General features: G+C 38.8%; 1 pseudogene; it reads left to right on the forward strand.

Moving 5' to 3' along the window:
* Positions 1–5,510: 5,510 nt before the first annotated feature.
* LOC105743716 lies at positions 5,511–6,831 on the forward strand (annotated as a pseudogene).
* The last annotated feature ends 9,876 nt before the right edge of the window (positions 6,832–16,707 follow it).

Consider the following 16,707-nt stretch of genomic DNA (forward strand, 5'->3'; position numbering starts at 1 on the left):
TTAAGACCAAGGTAAAGCAGGACCTATGCAACAAGAGTTGTAGCTTTTGGGTCTGATAAGGTCAGTGAAATCCCCTCAGGATTTACCTGTGATTCTTTAATTGCATTCTCTGAAGTCTTCCACACCAGCAAACTTCCCCTTCACCAGAAAACAAGAGGCATTTTCCTGAGAGGTTCAGAGCCATGGCACAAAACTAAATATTATTCATTAGTTCGTGATTCATTTATTCATCCATACGTTTACAAAGATAAATTGAGTGCCTGTTCTTCTAGGCACTAGAGAGGAAGTGGTGGAATGAACAGACATTGTCTCTGTCCTCATGGTAATTACAATCATGAAATAAGCATTAGGGAAAGAAAACCACTATCTGGAGGGAGAGAATTTTCCCACCTTTCCATACACCTTGCCTCCTTCTGGCATCCCTCACTTATTATTCTTTTTTATAGGATTCAAATGCTACCACCAGCACCTCATTAAAGATCTACTTCCTTTGTAAAATTTCCCTTCTATCTGATGCCTCAGTAAATCTTTTTTCTTCTAGATTCCTGTAGCAACAAAGAAATATTACTCACCTGGTGATGAACCTAGGCTACCTATTATAGTCATGATAATTGTTCTTTCTGCCAGCTTACATGAATTCTTTACACTCCTGCAGGCATCACAAGACCATTTGAGTGACACAGGCCTATATTCTTCTCCCACTTGATTGACGGATGAACTAGAGACATTTCTTTTTTTTATTTTCTTTTTTTGTGGTTTTATTTATTTATTTATTTGTTTGTTTGTTTGTTTGTTTGTTTGGCAGAACTGGAGATTGAGCTCAGGCCCCTGCGCTTGGCCGGCAAGCACTTATTCCACTGAGCTATCTCCCCGGCCTCCTAGAGACATTTCTGAACCCACCTGAACCTTAGTTTCAAGTTGGAGAAAGATAATACTTGACATATCTTTAAGCATTTGTTCCAGGGCTAAGCAGGTGGTAAATGTTTAGTACTTTGTGTGTGTGTCTTGCTGTAAATTAACACAGGTCTTTTTTTTTTTTTTTTTTTCTTTTGAGACAGGGTCTCACTAAATTTCCCAGACAGGTCTGACACTTTAGTTCGTACTGCTTAAGTCTTCATCAGTGCTGGGTTTACAATGTTCAACACTTCTTTTTCTTCCCTTCAGTTCAATTTCTTCAATTGGAAGGCCTGACAGGGAGAGCAAGAACCCTGCCTTCTGCTTTGTAATCTCAGCAAGTAGCAGAGTGCTCTATAGTAGCAAGGAGTTAATTAACAGTACAAGGGCCCATGGTATAGCTCAGTGGACTAAGAGCTTGCTTAGGTAAGCTCAGGAGCCAGGGTTCGATCCCTGGCACCCCATGATGCACTGCCCCCCCATGCATGCTGAGCTGGTGATGGTGTCTGGGTGTGGTGGCACACACCTGTAATCCCAGCACTAGGGAGGCAGAAAGCAGGAGGATCACTATGAGTCAGAGCTGCATAGTGAGGCTCTGCACAAAAATAAAATATCAGCACCTAATCATGGTGGTAACCAACCTTGCTCCCCTGCTGAATCCCTCCTTACTATTCATATTTGTTTTTCCTTTCCTTCATCTTATTTTTCCTTCCACAATTTAGATTCTTTAAGCCTCCCTTAAAACTTGATCCAGTCTGCCAGGTAGTTCAGCGGATTAAAGCACCTGCTCAGGCAGATGCAGGGACTGGGTTTAATCCCCAGTGTGCAGTGCTAGGGTGTGCTGAGAGGGCAAATGAGACTGGGCATGGTGGCACATGCCTGTAATCCCAGTGCTTGGGAAGCTGAAAACAAGTCCAATCTGTGTAGTGAGACCCTGTAGACCCTGTAATAAATACATTAAAAAAAAAAAAAACCTTGATCCTCTGGCAAGAATAGGTGCCAGTGTATTACACTCACTCACTCTCTTCTAAATCCACACCATCACATCAGAATGAAAATACAGCCCCAACAGATGACCAAGTGCCCCACTCTTTCCTCCCTACAGGGTGCCATTACTTTATTTTCAAAGTCCTGTAAATATTCCATCTTACTTTATAACTTGCAATTACTTTCCCTCCTTTTGCCTATCTAACTTCCTTTATCTCTTCACCCAACAAATATCTACTGAGTGCTGAATACTGCTAAGTGATAGTCCAGAGATGGGGGCTACACTAAAAGCATGGAGAAAACATTGTCAGTTCCCCAAAGCTGGTAGAAAAAAAAAAAAAAAAAACAGACAGGAACGTGAAAGGGGAAGAAAGACTGCACTAACTTGGGTGGAGCTCTGGGCTCTGGATCATCTCAGTAATTCTCGACCTACCATGTGATTGGGTAGGGATTCTTACTGAAGAAACAGAGGCTTGCACAGTTTGAGCCACTCACCCCTAGTCATTTTCCATAAGACACTGCAAGTCAGACTGCTGAAGAGTGAGTTTTTGCTGAGAAGCTGAGGTGGGCAGCTCATACTAGACATGGAGACTTTAAGCCCTGATATTCCTACTGGCTTTGACCTATATCATAGATTTCTCCTCTAGGCTTGAGCTGCTGTCCCTCTCCCAAGTCCATATCCTCACCTGGAGTCATCTAAAATAGCTCCACACCATCTACATCTTCCTTGCCTAACTACTTGATCACAACCACAGTCTCCTGCTATGACTCATTTTAGTGAAAGTGCAAACTGCAGGATGAGCTGTGAAGACAGTCTGCAGTGCTAAACCCCAGTACTTGTTTTTGTAATGAAGTGACAGGTGACAGAAGCAGGTTAAGGCCATCACCTGATGACAAGGCAGAACTCTGGCTTGGGCTTGTGAAAGGGAGGAGGTGGACAAGGCCTGCTGGAAATGCAGGCTCCAGGCCTCAGGGCTGAACCAAAACAGAAGCCATCTGGAGCCCTTGAGACACACAGGCTAGATAATGCTTTCCCCGTGAAATCCTCTGGAAACATTTGATTTCCAAATGCCAATTTTCAGACTGGGTTCTATGGGAAGGGGGCTGCTTAGCAAAGAATATATTGGAGGGATTTCTGGGTCCCAAAATATGTCTTTATCCTCCCAAGTCTTTCTGTACTACAAGACACGAGAGGAGGGGGCCAGTGGAGCTTAAACCCATTCTACTTGCAAATACCTGTGCTTGTGAAGCTGCTCTGCCTCACCAGAAAGGGCAACTTTCTCTGATTTGTACGAAGCACAGAATAGGGTAATATTGTTTTGCCTCCTCCCACCCCTAGCCATATACATATAGCTGCAAAGTATCTTGGTCTCTTTCCTGTCCCTAAGACACAATACCTTACACCCATAACTTAAAGGAAGAATCATTTCTTTCACCCCATGCTGTCAGCTCATACCAAGGTGGATGGCATGGCACAGGGGCAGTGGTGGAGAAGAAACTGCTCATGTCATGATGGTGTAGCAACAGAAAGAGTCAAGGGAGAGCTGGGAAGGGAGATAGAATCTCCCACATCAGGCCCACAGTGATCCTCCTCTTCTACCCAGGCACTGCCTGCTAAGGGCAAGTCAGCTAGGATGCCTCTATAATCCCATCACCTTCCAATGGTCCCACCTGTGATACCATGAGTCCTTATGGGGACATTTATTTGTTGTTGTTAATTTTTTATTCATTTAATGAGAAAAATAGCAATGAAGCAATTTCAAAACACGTTAGTAGGACAGTTACAATAATTAATACATTACATATTGTTGTATTCATAGTAGTTATTCAGAGGACAAGATGCAGACATGATATCTTGTCTAAACAATGTTAGTACAAACTTTTCTTCTCATTTAACTAAGACAAAGTAGCTATATATCTATCCTAGCTATTTTGTATATACATATATATTTTTTTCACTACAAAATGGTCCTAAAAGACCATTTATATCCCACTTTTTTTGTTTTATTAGAGATGGGTTTTCCATTGCTGTTACAGAAGTTGTATTTGGAGAAGTCTTTAAAGGATCTTTTCATACTTGATGCCAGTTCAAATATTGTAGGTACTTGAATTCAGCAAAATAACCCAATGTAGTCCAATAGTCTATAATAGTAGTGGGTTATCAGCAGAACTGGCAATTGTTAGAAGTTGTTGATTGACTTGAGCCTTTTACATCTCAGTATATTAATATGGCATTACTTTTTATACCTCATGGTTATACATTTCGGCTGGATGATTAAGACCACATTAAAGCAAGACCTGTATAACTAAAAATGTAACTTTTGTATCTGACAGGGTCAGTCAGACCCCCTCAAGATTTACCCTGAAACTATGTACAGCACCTTACAGATCTTTTGTCAGTGTCAGCCATCTGGATGAGTCATGGCCATTGCTTGACCAATTCACTCTCTGCAAAAAAACTGAGAAATTTTTTTCTCTCAAGGTGACTCTCCTTCAGCACACTATACAGTGTCGCTTACTTTCCTTCTTACAGGAACATCTTAATAAAAACCATAACACAAACTCATAATGCCACACAAACATAATCACACATACATATATGCAAAAGCACAGATACATGTTTTTCACAAACATACATGTAGACACATATACATGCAAAATATACCTCTTTAATTTCTTTTACTATCAAAAATACTGCAGGCTGAGTAATATATAAAATACTGGCTATGCCACAACATGACAGAGAAGCACAAAAAGAAATAGCTGGGTATAGAAAAGGGACAAGTGTATGTGTGGCCTTGTTTTTCAACAATCTATTCTTTAAAGTCTAACTCCATGTGTCTAACATTCATCCAGTCTGAGGGCAGCTCCTCCCATGACCTCATCACCTCCCACTGCACCCCACCTCTGAAGGTATCAGTACACAGGGACTAAACTTCCAGTGCATAAACCTCTGTGGGACACACAAATACCAATCATATCCAAATCATGCCAACAGAGCACACACACCAACTCACATTCACCAAGGTACTATGCAATCATACACAAATACAAATGAAGCCATCCTGTAGCACACAATGATATATAGTGACACAAATATATGCACACAGTAATCACAAATGACACAAATACAGTTGTGCCCACATACAAATATATACTTACACATGTAGTCTCATGATCACTTATATACCATGTACATAGAAAGACAAACATACACACTTACATATAGGCACACAAATACTTAGACGTAGAGACCAGATACATATACACAAAAACCCAGACTGACACACATATACACAGATATATGCACATGCATGTTTAACCAGAAAAGTTCTACTTTTATCAATTTTTATGACAATTATGAAAATTTTTACTTAATAAATATCTCACCACTAAAGGAGAATGAATCATTCCTGTCAAAGGTTTGCTCAGCAGTCCTTAATCAACCAAATTTTGTGTCACAATATGTGGAAATAAAATGATTGTGAGCAGTACATTCAGATATGATAATGGTTAAGTTTTCCCATCATCCAAGTCTTTTTAGTTTTATTTGTAGTTTATATCATGAATTATGATTTAACACTTTTATGTAACATATAAAACCAAGAATATATTTGGCTACATGTTCTCATATATTTACAAATATTTCTCTCTGTCCTATTTCCTTTAATTCAAAAATCCTCTGGAGATTTGGAAAATGATACAAGGACTGAGGAAGGTATATTATTAAGGACTATACTAGACAAAACACAGCTTGTAAGAAAAATGTAATTCAGATTTGTTTAAACAAATGGGTAATTTATTGGCTCATAAAATTGGGTAACTCTCAGCAGAAAAATGAAATTCAGGAAACAGTAGACCCAGAGATAATAATGTCTTCATGTATCTTTTATTTTGCATTTTAAATATTTTAATTTCTGTGTTGACTTCAAGTAGGATTATTCCATGTGACAGCAAAGATGGCAAACAATTGCTTTAATATCCCAATGCCCCCACAGATCTGGTGTGTTATAGCCATTGACTGAAATAATATCTATAAAAAAATGAAATACTGTTATGCAATGCTGGGATTGAATCTCTGAAAGCATATTTAGTGAAAGTAGCTAATATAAATGAACACACACCATGTGACTACATTTTTGTGAAGCTCTAAGACAACCAAAATAAAAATAATTATTATTAAAAAATATCACCTGGTATGAATTTAGGAGGGTGGGTAGAGTCAAACTGTGAAGGGTTGTGGGAAGACTTCCTGGGATGATAGAAACAATCAAAAACTTAGTAGATATGTAAGTTATGTGAACTTATCTATTTGTAATTGTACACTTTATTGTGTATAAATTTTACTTAAAATGAGGCTTCCTCTTACTATGAGCAGCCTGAGGTGACCTGCGAAAATGGTTTGCTACTCTCTTGACCCAGAAACACCCACAAAATCATGCAAATCAAGAGGCTCAAATCTTTGTGTTCACTTTAAGGACATGTGTGAAACTACCCAGGTCACCAAGAGTATGCATATCCAAAAGGTCACCAAGTATCTGAAGGATGTCACATTAAAGAAGCAATGTGTGCCATTCCAGTGTCACAACTGTAGTTGGTAGGTGTGCCCAGGCCAAACAGTGGGGCTGGACACAGGGCTGGTGGCCCAAACAGAGTGCTGAATTTTTACTGCACATGCTTAAAAATGCAGAGAGTAATGCTGAGCTTAAGGGTTTAGATGTAGATTCTCTGGTTATTGAACATGTCCAGGTAAACAAAGCACCCAAGATGCACCACCGTACTTATAAAGTTCATGGCTGGATTAACCCAGCCATGAGCTCCCCCTGCCATCTTGAGATGATCCTTACTGAAAAGGAACAAATTGTTCCCAAACCAGAGGAGGAAGCTGCACAAAAGAAAAAGATATCACAGAAGAAACTGAAGAAACAAAAACTTATGGAATGGGGATAAATTAAGCATAAAATAAATGCAAATAATTTTTTTAAAAAATTTACTTAAAATGAGAAAACTAGTAAAGAGGAAGAAGGGTAACTGGATGCAGGTGCTCAGATATGATTGACTGGAGAACATGGGCGAGCTTCTATGCAGAAGGACAGGTGGATGTAGTGTTGCCAATGGCGTGTACTCTTCTGAAATAACCCTTTTATCATAGAACTCAGAGAAGCAGAAGGAAGAGGACACAGTACCAAGCTGGGTTATCCTAGTCAATGTCCTTGGATAATCTAAATAGCAGCCCTTTTCTGAACTGCATTTTCTTAACTATAAAGTTAGAGAATTTAAGATTAAGCCTTCAGACATTTAAAATTGACTACAGTCACAAACTGATTGTGACAAAGCAAAAGCTACAACACAAGGTCTAAAAATACAAGATCCCCAGAACATTCCTACTACCATGTTTCACGTATTCTAAGATTCACATTTTTATTCCTTTTAAATTGAATAATTACTAGTGCATATTAATTTTCACAATAGTGACATTTCTATACATGCAACAATGTACTTCGATCACACCTGCCTTTCCAAATCTTGTTGTACCCCTCCTCATCCTCTTCCCTTTTCCTAACAGTCCCCCTTTCTACTTCCATTAATCTTATTTTTTCTAGATTCCACAAATGAGAGAACTAAGACACATATTCTTATCTAACATTGACTGTCATTGATATCAGAGGATATCTTATAATCTGTAACTTGCTAAGGTGAAGCAAAGTCAGTTACACTTTCTATTTACTTGTTCTTGGTTATAATTCCTGTCCAAAGTGGTAGGCAATCACAGCTATTGATGTTGGAGTCCATCAACTACATATGCACCTTTGCAGGAACAGATGTGGAGTTTCATAGATTGTCTGTGAAACTTTTGCTGATACCTTCCAGTAAAACCTAAAAAGATAGCAACAGCTTCATAATTTATAAACTAAACTCTTTCCTCTCTGAGAACATTCTATCTCCCTACTTCTTATAGTCCATCTTTTGTTTTTCTCTTTATTTTTACTCTGCATATCTGATAGAAGATAAACCATGTGATATTTAAGCTGTGTGTCTGATTTTTTCCCTTAACATCATGGTCTCAAGGTACATCCATTTTCTTATTAATGACTCAGAGTTGGAGAGGGAAAGGGGGAGAGTAAAGCACAGTGATTAAAAAAAAAAAAAAAAAAGGACTCGGGATGCATTCTGCACATGCACCAAGTCCACACAAGAATGCTAACATCATTTACTACAAATATGTATAAAAAGGGAGGGGACTCAAGGATAGACAAGGACAGAGAGAAGAAAGGGGCAAGGGATGAAACGATAAACTAAGATATGTTGAGCATCTTAAGTCCCAACTTCCCACATGGAATGTGAGTATCATTCACAATAACTCACCTGAGTGACTCTCCTTGACAGAGGAACAATTGTCTACATTTGGGCTGAGCCTGACCTATTTCCATGTACTGGTACGTACAAAGCTGGCTAGGACCTTTCCTTATCCCTCAATTGGCTTTATGCCATGATTATCAGTCTAGTCAAAGTGCTGGTGGTAGTCTGAAGACAGCAAGTGTGTTTCCCTGGAAAACCCACACCTGCTTCTTCCTAGTGTGAGTGGAATCAAGATGGGATGAATAGTCAGTGCTCCACCATGGTGGCTGGGATCAAGCCTCAAGATAGAGGCTATGACTTCCTGGGGCTTGAAAAACTGATTATACATCAGTGCTGAAGCATCAACCCCAAAACATTAGACACTATCTCAATTGTGTTTTGCAGATTACTCCTTCTGCATATCCTTCTCTCTGCATAATGCAGAGAAAATTCAGGCTTCCTATCCAGCCTAGATTACAGCTCTCACTTCCCACCATTCTCACAGTCACTCATCCTCAAGCCATTCCTTTTCTTCATGAATGAATAACACTAAGGTTCAGCCCTGGCTTGAGGCCTTCATTCCAGAAAGCCATCATCATGGCTGGACAAGGACCCCTTGTCTCCTCATAACTACAATATACCTTAGTTTCTTTATTCTTACCATGGGTTGCACTGAGTATGGTAGATTGAAATTAACTTGATGGGATTCTAATAGTTTGCCCATGGGATTACAAACATAAACTTGCTCAGTGGATTAAAGTGCCTTCAAGCAGGCACAGGGGCTGGGGGTTCGATCCCCAGGCCTGCCGTGCTGGACTCCCAACCTCCAGGGTGCACTGAGATGGCGATTGAGACTGGGCATGGTGGCACGTGCTTGTAATCCCAGCACTTGAGAGGCTATAAACAGGAGAATCACTATGAGTCCAATCTGGTAGTGAGGCCCTGAACAACCTGTAGACCTTTCCCTAAAATACAAAAAACAAATACAAACTTCCTAGGCCTTGATAAGAGCAGGGAAGGGCTCTCCATACACACATGTACTAATAAACTAAAAATAATTTCTAGAAACTCCAACCAATCAATCAATCAGTGAAAATTTTTATGAATTGGTAACAGTAGCTTGACAGAAAGTTCCCAAGACAATAACTCACATTATATTTTTTAAATGCTGCATTCCTGCATTCTCTTAATGGTCTAATTCATAATGTTATATAGAAAAGAGAGCAATTGAGTTGAAAAATATTTCAGGAAAGGTGGGCAATACTTAACCCATGTATTTGTCTTCTATTTTCATTTTTACATGTACACGATAGCAATATGTGATTTTAAACATATGTCAGAATAAGTGTAAAAAGAAAAATTTAAGTATTAATGCACAGCAGTGTCTAGCGTCATTGACAATGCTTTTTCTAAGAGATATGTAAGTAGTTCATCAGGTGAAGTCTTAATTTTGATAAAATATGGCAGTGAACATTGATGCCTCCCTAGCTCTTTCTTTCCATTTCCTTAAATGTTTGTGAGACATGGATGGGAGCCCTTGCTTGTGGAGGACCACCTGAGCAGCTTGCCTTGAAAGAAGAGCAATGGTCTCCAGTTTGACTGAGCCTGACCCTTTTTCCTTGTATTGATATGTGCAGAGCTGGCTAGGACTTCTCTTTATCCTTTCAATTGGCCTCAAGCAATGTATATTGGTCTAGCTGAGGTGCTAGTGATAGTCTTTGAATGTGGTATGTGTGTTTCCCTGGTAACCTGCACCTGCTGCTTCTTAACATGAGCCAGGCTGAGACAGGATGAAGAGCCAATGCTCCACACTGCCAGCTGGGATCAAGCCTTGAAATAGAGGCTATGACTTCCTGAGGCTTGAAAGACTACATCAGAGCTGAAGTATCAGACCCCCAAAACTTTAGATATTATCTCAATAGTATAATGCACATTACTTTCTCTGCATATCCCCTTTGCATATGGCCGAGATAAATGTAAGCCAACCACCTAGCTCAGCTCACAGTACTCACCTATTTCCCACAATTCTGAGTCGTTCCTCTTCAAGCCACTCTTCCACTGAATAAAACTGGGTACAGCCCTGAGTCGGCCTCTTTGTTCTGGAAAGCCATCTTCATGGCTGGACTTAGGGCCCCTTTGCACCCCAATAATTATATGTTTTAGTATCTTCACTTTTACCACGGGTTGCACTGGGAGTGGTAGATTGGAATTAACCTGGTGGGATTCCAATAACATATCTTTGGGATTACAAATATTGACTTCTTGGATTGAGAGGAGAACCTGGAAGGGACTCCTACACTTCCAAAGGCCTCTGTGGACAAGAGCTATCCAATAGACTTTCTAAACACCTTCTCCAGTATTACATTGGCTTCATGGGAGGAGGGCACCATTACTTTCCCATTTAATGTAAAGCAGACTGAAGTGTCTTGGTTTGTATCAGTTGAAGTCACATGGCTTATATTAATTGCTCCCTGAAATAGGAGAGAACCACAAAACAAGTGACATCAACTTTCTAGAATCCACCAGTGAATGGTCCTATGCATAGTCCTATGACTTTGGGCCACACTACCAAGGTATTGGGATTTGAAACTGTCCCTCACCTATACTTCAAGAAAGACAGGCAGCATATAACAGAATAAAAATCAGAAACTGTGGGGTTGGACCCAGTGTAAATGTCATCTCTATTAGCTACTAGTAGTGTGATTTTGAGCAAACTACTTGAGTCCTTTGAGTCTCAGTTTCTTACCCTGTAAAAGTGCTCAATACCATCTACCTCCATGGCTACAGGGCTAAATAGTTCAATCATTCATTTACTCAACAAGCATCCCCAGAGTGTTTACCCCATGCAAGACACTGTACATATATAAGCAAATGATACAAATAAGCCCCTAGTGGGCTGCCAGGGATACAGTTTGTGGCTTCGTTATTGTTTTTCTGGACTGACTTTCTTTCACACCAATACCTCTTCCTTCTTGGTGGTTCCTTCCACCCCCGTGTGTCCTGTTCTTCCCTGCACTAGGGATGAGTGTGAACAATCCCTCTCTGAAATTTCAGTCTTCTTCAAAGTGACAAGGAGACAGCATAATGGGAGTTCATGCATTCCACCCCTGTCCAAGCTCCTCCATCTCAAATGGAAGCTGTTTGTTTCTTGTCATATCCAAGACTGATTCTCATGCCTTGATATCATTTTTTGGTGGGTTTTTTAAAAGATATTGTTATTATTCCAAAAATTCTCCTTTGCACAAGTTAGCTAAAAATATCTTTTGGTAAGTGCAAACAAAGAAATCAAATGCCCAGTTTAAAAAACAAATGCTAATGTCTCTTTCCCAAACATTTATTTTTTATTGTTTATTTTTTGGTGGAATCAGGGATTGAACTCAGGCCCTTATGCCTGCCAGGCAAGCACTTGTTCTCCTGAGCTATCTCCCCAGGCCCCCAAACATTTATTATCTAGTTAAAATAGAAGAGGTCCAAAAAGGGTACATAGAATTCAGAAGTGCTCACTTTGGAGCATACATCCCAAATTCAGACTCTCTCGTGTCAATCTAAGTAACAAACCACAGACTTACCTTGGAATGGACAATCTTGCTCTCAGATAGGCCTCGCATACACTATGCAAGGCTCACTGGAACCTGAATAGTAGTAAGAGGTATTTTTCAATTCTGTTTCATAGATGAAGACATTAAAGTTCAGAGAGGTTAAGTAGCTTACAAGACCAGCTACACCATAGGCAGGGCCCAGTACAAAATAAAGATGAGAGACTACATGTTAAAAAAAAATCACTAAGAATTTCAACAGTGTTAGCTAGCAGAGCATTCAACCAATTTCAGAATCCTTCAAAGCACCTCTTTCCTACCCCATGACTACAGAGGTCGTACATAATATTGGCTCTGCTTACTTACATTACTAAGTAAAAGAGTTGAGACTTGAACCTAGGCCTTTGTGACCAGGAAGTAGGTGGCTATAATTCATACATAATCATACAAAATAAAACTATTGTCTGCCAAGTGGAATGAGAATGAAAGTGAGGCCCATTTCAGATCATTCAGATTCCCTGAGCATTGCCCTCATCTCCCACCCTAGACAACAGCTGTGTAATCCAATGAATGGTTGATAAGAAGGGGGAACTTCAGACTCACATTGATCTCAAAGGGCAGCAATGCCAAGCCTTTCTCTCACTGCTTCCCTCCTGGTGTGGTTTGGGCCCTACCCTTTGAGGACGTTGTACATCAACTGGAGAAAATGCAGAAGTGAAGCGCTTCATACAGTTGTGCAGGAAATTGGGGTTGGTTATCTGGTTACCATGTGGACTGGAAGAATCATGACTGTCATCAAATCTCTCCCCTGCTGAGATACAAGCTCTATGAGGATAGGGAACTGTCTTGCTCTTCACAATACTTTAAATAGATGGCACCATGCCTACAATATAGTTAATACTTAAAAATATATAAGTGAAGTATTAATGAGAGAGTCTGCAGAATGTCTGGTGGAGGAGGGATTAGTTGTCTTTTGTTTAGACCCAATAAAGAAAATCAGTCCCAAAGAGATAGACTTTTGACTTTTGTATTTAAGAAAGTTCTCTGGCCTAAGAAGAAATAGGCTACTGGGACATAGCATTCACAATAGATGCCTGAGCAGGAAGGTAACAGAATGTCTCCAAATGTGCCCTTAGAGTGCCAGAGATAGGAAATAGATCTGAAAATTACAACTGATTTGTGGTAGCTACCTTACTTTCAATGAGAAATTATGCTATGATCAATTACTGATGCTTGCCAGGAGCACTTGAATATCTTTCAATATTCTTTGAAACTGCAATGATTGCCCATCTGTGAATCTGCACATTTCATCCAATCCAGACTGGTTAACACTAACTTCAGTGACCTAGTGTAAGGCAAACTAATTGAGACTGAGTTCACTAAAGCTCATCTCTGTATGTGATCAGAGAACCTTGCTTAATTCTCTTTCTTCAGAAGCATTATCCTACCCTCATTGGGACAATTACTTGGAGCACAGAGTCGTTCAGTTCTAGTTAAGTTTCAAATTGTCAGGGTTTTGAAAATTCCTTGTGTTTTAGGTCTGGGCTTGGATGCTATAAATATAATGTCCAATTCCAGTATTAAGCAATCCTGGATGTCAGATTCACTGTGCTTACAGACATCTATAGGGAAAGAACTTAGAGTAAATCTGTCTTGATAGTAATGATGAATTACATTACTTCATAGAATGGTAACCCTTGCAAGCAATAGTCCAGATAGGTTGAGGGATGAAAAATGAAGACATGGGGTGCCAATTCCATTAGCTCCTACCAAAAGCAAAGGCCAAAGAGGGGTTCAAATCAATAGCCTCTTCAGAAAGGGTGCTGAATAAACCCATCTAACTTCAAAGGGCAAGATTAAATGTTTTCCATTGCTTCCTGCTTCTTGCACCAAATGAGTTTGTTAATTTACACTTAAAGTAATGCCTGCCTTAGTTAGGTGAGTTTCAAAAACAAATAGGCTTACTTATTTAAAATAAAATATCACTACCCTCATAAAATTTTCATTTCTTCTAACATATGTTTAATCTTTATTTCAAATACAGATTTTAAACTCAAGCATCCACAGACTCCGTTTTATAACACTTAGAGAGTCACTATCTTATTATTCAAGTTTTAGAGTATATGTATATGCATACACTCCTTACAGGTGAAATTGTTCAAAACTAACACCATATCTTTGAAAAAACATTGAAAAATTCAGATTAATTTTTTCATTTTTTTAAGATCTTTTCTAGGGCCGGTGAGATGGCTCAGTAGACTAAGTGCCTGCTTTGGCAAGTGCAAGGACCAGGGTTCAATCCCTGGTCCTGCATGCTACACTGGCCCCACCACTGGGCCATGCAGAGTCTGCGACCAAGCCCAGGTGTGGTGGCACATGCCTGTAATCCCAGTGCTGGGGAGGCTGAAAACAGGAGGATCACTATGAGCTGTGTAGTGAGACCCTGTGCCAAATACATAAAATGAAAAAGAAAATCTTTTCTGGGCTGGAGAGATAGCTTAGTGGTCTAAGCACCTGCCTGGCAAGTGTAAAGACCTGAGTTCAATCCCCAGTACCGCATGTGGTGCTGGCCAGGAACCCCAGGCCCACCATACAGGCCACCAAAACTGAAACCTGGTGGGTGATGTATACCTGTTATCCCAGCGCTGGGGAGGCTGAGACAGGAGGATCATTATGAGTCTGAGCTGCATAGTGGGACCCTGTACCAAATAGATAAATCAATAAAATTTTAAAAAAGATCTTTTCTGGATTCAAATATTCATTGAACATTGAGCTATGTGTACTATTATTTGTACTATTCTAAATATTTTCATGGGGCCGGATATATAGCTCAGTAGAACAAGCACTTGACTGGCAAGCATAAGGTCCTGAGTTCAATCCCCAGTACTGGGGAAAAAAAAATATGTATATATATATATATATATATATATATATATATATATTGATATATGATATATATATATATATTATTTTTTCATTAAATACTTCCTCACCTGATCCTTTCTAAAAAAAGACTATCTATCCCTCATTTTTTATTTTCCTTCAGATAAAAAAGACTTAGAGTTATAATAATTGTAACTAAATCCATGTACTGAACACATTCACATATGGATTGGCTTTGCATCTCATTTAATCTTTATTTATTATCAATTTTTTTTACTGTATTTTAGGGACTAGCCTACAGGGTTTTCAGGGTCTCACTACTAGATCGGACTTGTACTCATTTTCCTATTTGCATCCTCCCAAATGCTGGGATTACAGGCACACACCAGCATGCCCAGTCTCAATTGCCATCTCAATGGGCCCCAGGATTGAGCACTACCCCCTTCCCCTGCTCCTGTTTGCAGGTGCTTTAATCCACTGAGCTGTTTGGCTAGCCCTTCATTTAATCTTCTGAGGTAAATATTTTTCTTCTCATTTAAGCAATGATAAATCATGTAACATATGAGCAAAGAAATAACAGAACTAAACCAAACTTGTGAAGAAATGGATTTAGTAGACCTTTATAGGGTGTTCACCCAACAGTGTCAGAATACACATTTTTCTCAGCTGTACATGCAACATTCTCCAAAATAGATGATGTGCTAGCACATAGAACATGCTTAAGTAAATACAAAGAAATTAAAGTTATGCCATTTATATTATTTGATCGTAGTGCAATGAAACTGGAAGTTATAGACAAAAGAAACAGCATAAACTCTATAATGGAAAAAAATAATACCCTCCTGAAAAATCAGTGAGTCATGGATGAAATTAAACCAGAAATTAAATAACATATACAATCAAATGAAAATGCAGCTACAACTTACTGGAACCTGTGAGATTCAATGAAAGTTGTCTTAAGAGGAAAATTTATAGTAATAAATTCTCATGTAAGGAAAACAGAATGAGCCCAAATAAGCAAGCTTATGCTGCACCTCAAACTCATAGAGAAAGAAGAGCAAGTCAAGTCCAAAGCTCAAAAAAGAGAGGAAAGTATGAAGATCAGAGCAAAAATAAATGCAGTGGAGATAAAGAAAACAAGATAAAAAATTAATGAATCAATCAGAGTTGGTTTTTTGAAAAATAAAGAAAATTGATAAACCCCTAGCCAAACTCATTAAAAAAGGACAAAAAATTCAAATTCATGAAATTCAAAAGATTATCAATACTTATGTATAAAATCTGTACTTTCATATAATGGAAAATTGAGAAGAAATGAAGATTCCTAGATATGTATAAACTACTGAAGCTGAATCAAGAAGATATAAAAATTCTGAATAACTCAATATCAGTTAATAAAATTGAAAATGTAATAAAAATGCCAACATAGAAAACTCTACGTCCTGATGGATTCATAACTGAATTCCTCAAAAAATTTAGGGTGGAACTAATATCAACTCTTCTCAAATTCTTCCATGAATTTGAAAAGAAAGCAATTCTTCCAAACTCATTCAGAGAGGCAAGTATTACTCTGATACCAAAACCAGAGAAGGACCCAACCAAAAAAGAGCACTATAGGCTAATCTCCCTTATGAAAATACATGCAAAAATGCTTTTTCCCCCCATAATTTTATTGAGAAACAAATAGCAATGAGACAGTTTCAAATCAAATTGGTAGGACAGTTTCAATAAATAACACATTGCATACTGTCTTCCTAGTGGTTATTTCCTGTACAAGATGCAGACATGATATCCTATTTACAAGCACTATTAGAACAAATCCCTCTATTCATTAAGAGAATGTAACTATATATCTATCCTAACCATTTTGAATACACAGATACAAAATGATCATTCATCTGTATTCCCTTTTTTTTTGGTTTAGTTCTGTCATTTAAATATTATAGGTCCATTAAGATTTGCCTTATATAGTTGAGTGCTCCCGTGTTAGCTGCACACATATTTATGAGTGTTACCTCTTCCTCTTGAATTTTTCCCCTAACCAGTATATAGTGGCCTTCTTTATTTC

The sequence above is a fragment of the Octodon degus genome, unplaced genomic scaffold (assembly GCF_000260255.1).
Source record: "Octodon degus isolate 3935 unplaced genomic scaffold, OctDeg1.0 scaffold00156, whole genome shotgun sequence".
NCBI lineage: Eukaryota > Metazoa > Chordata > Mammalia > Rodentia > Octodontidae > Octodon > Octodon degus.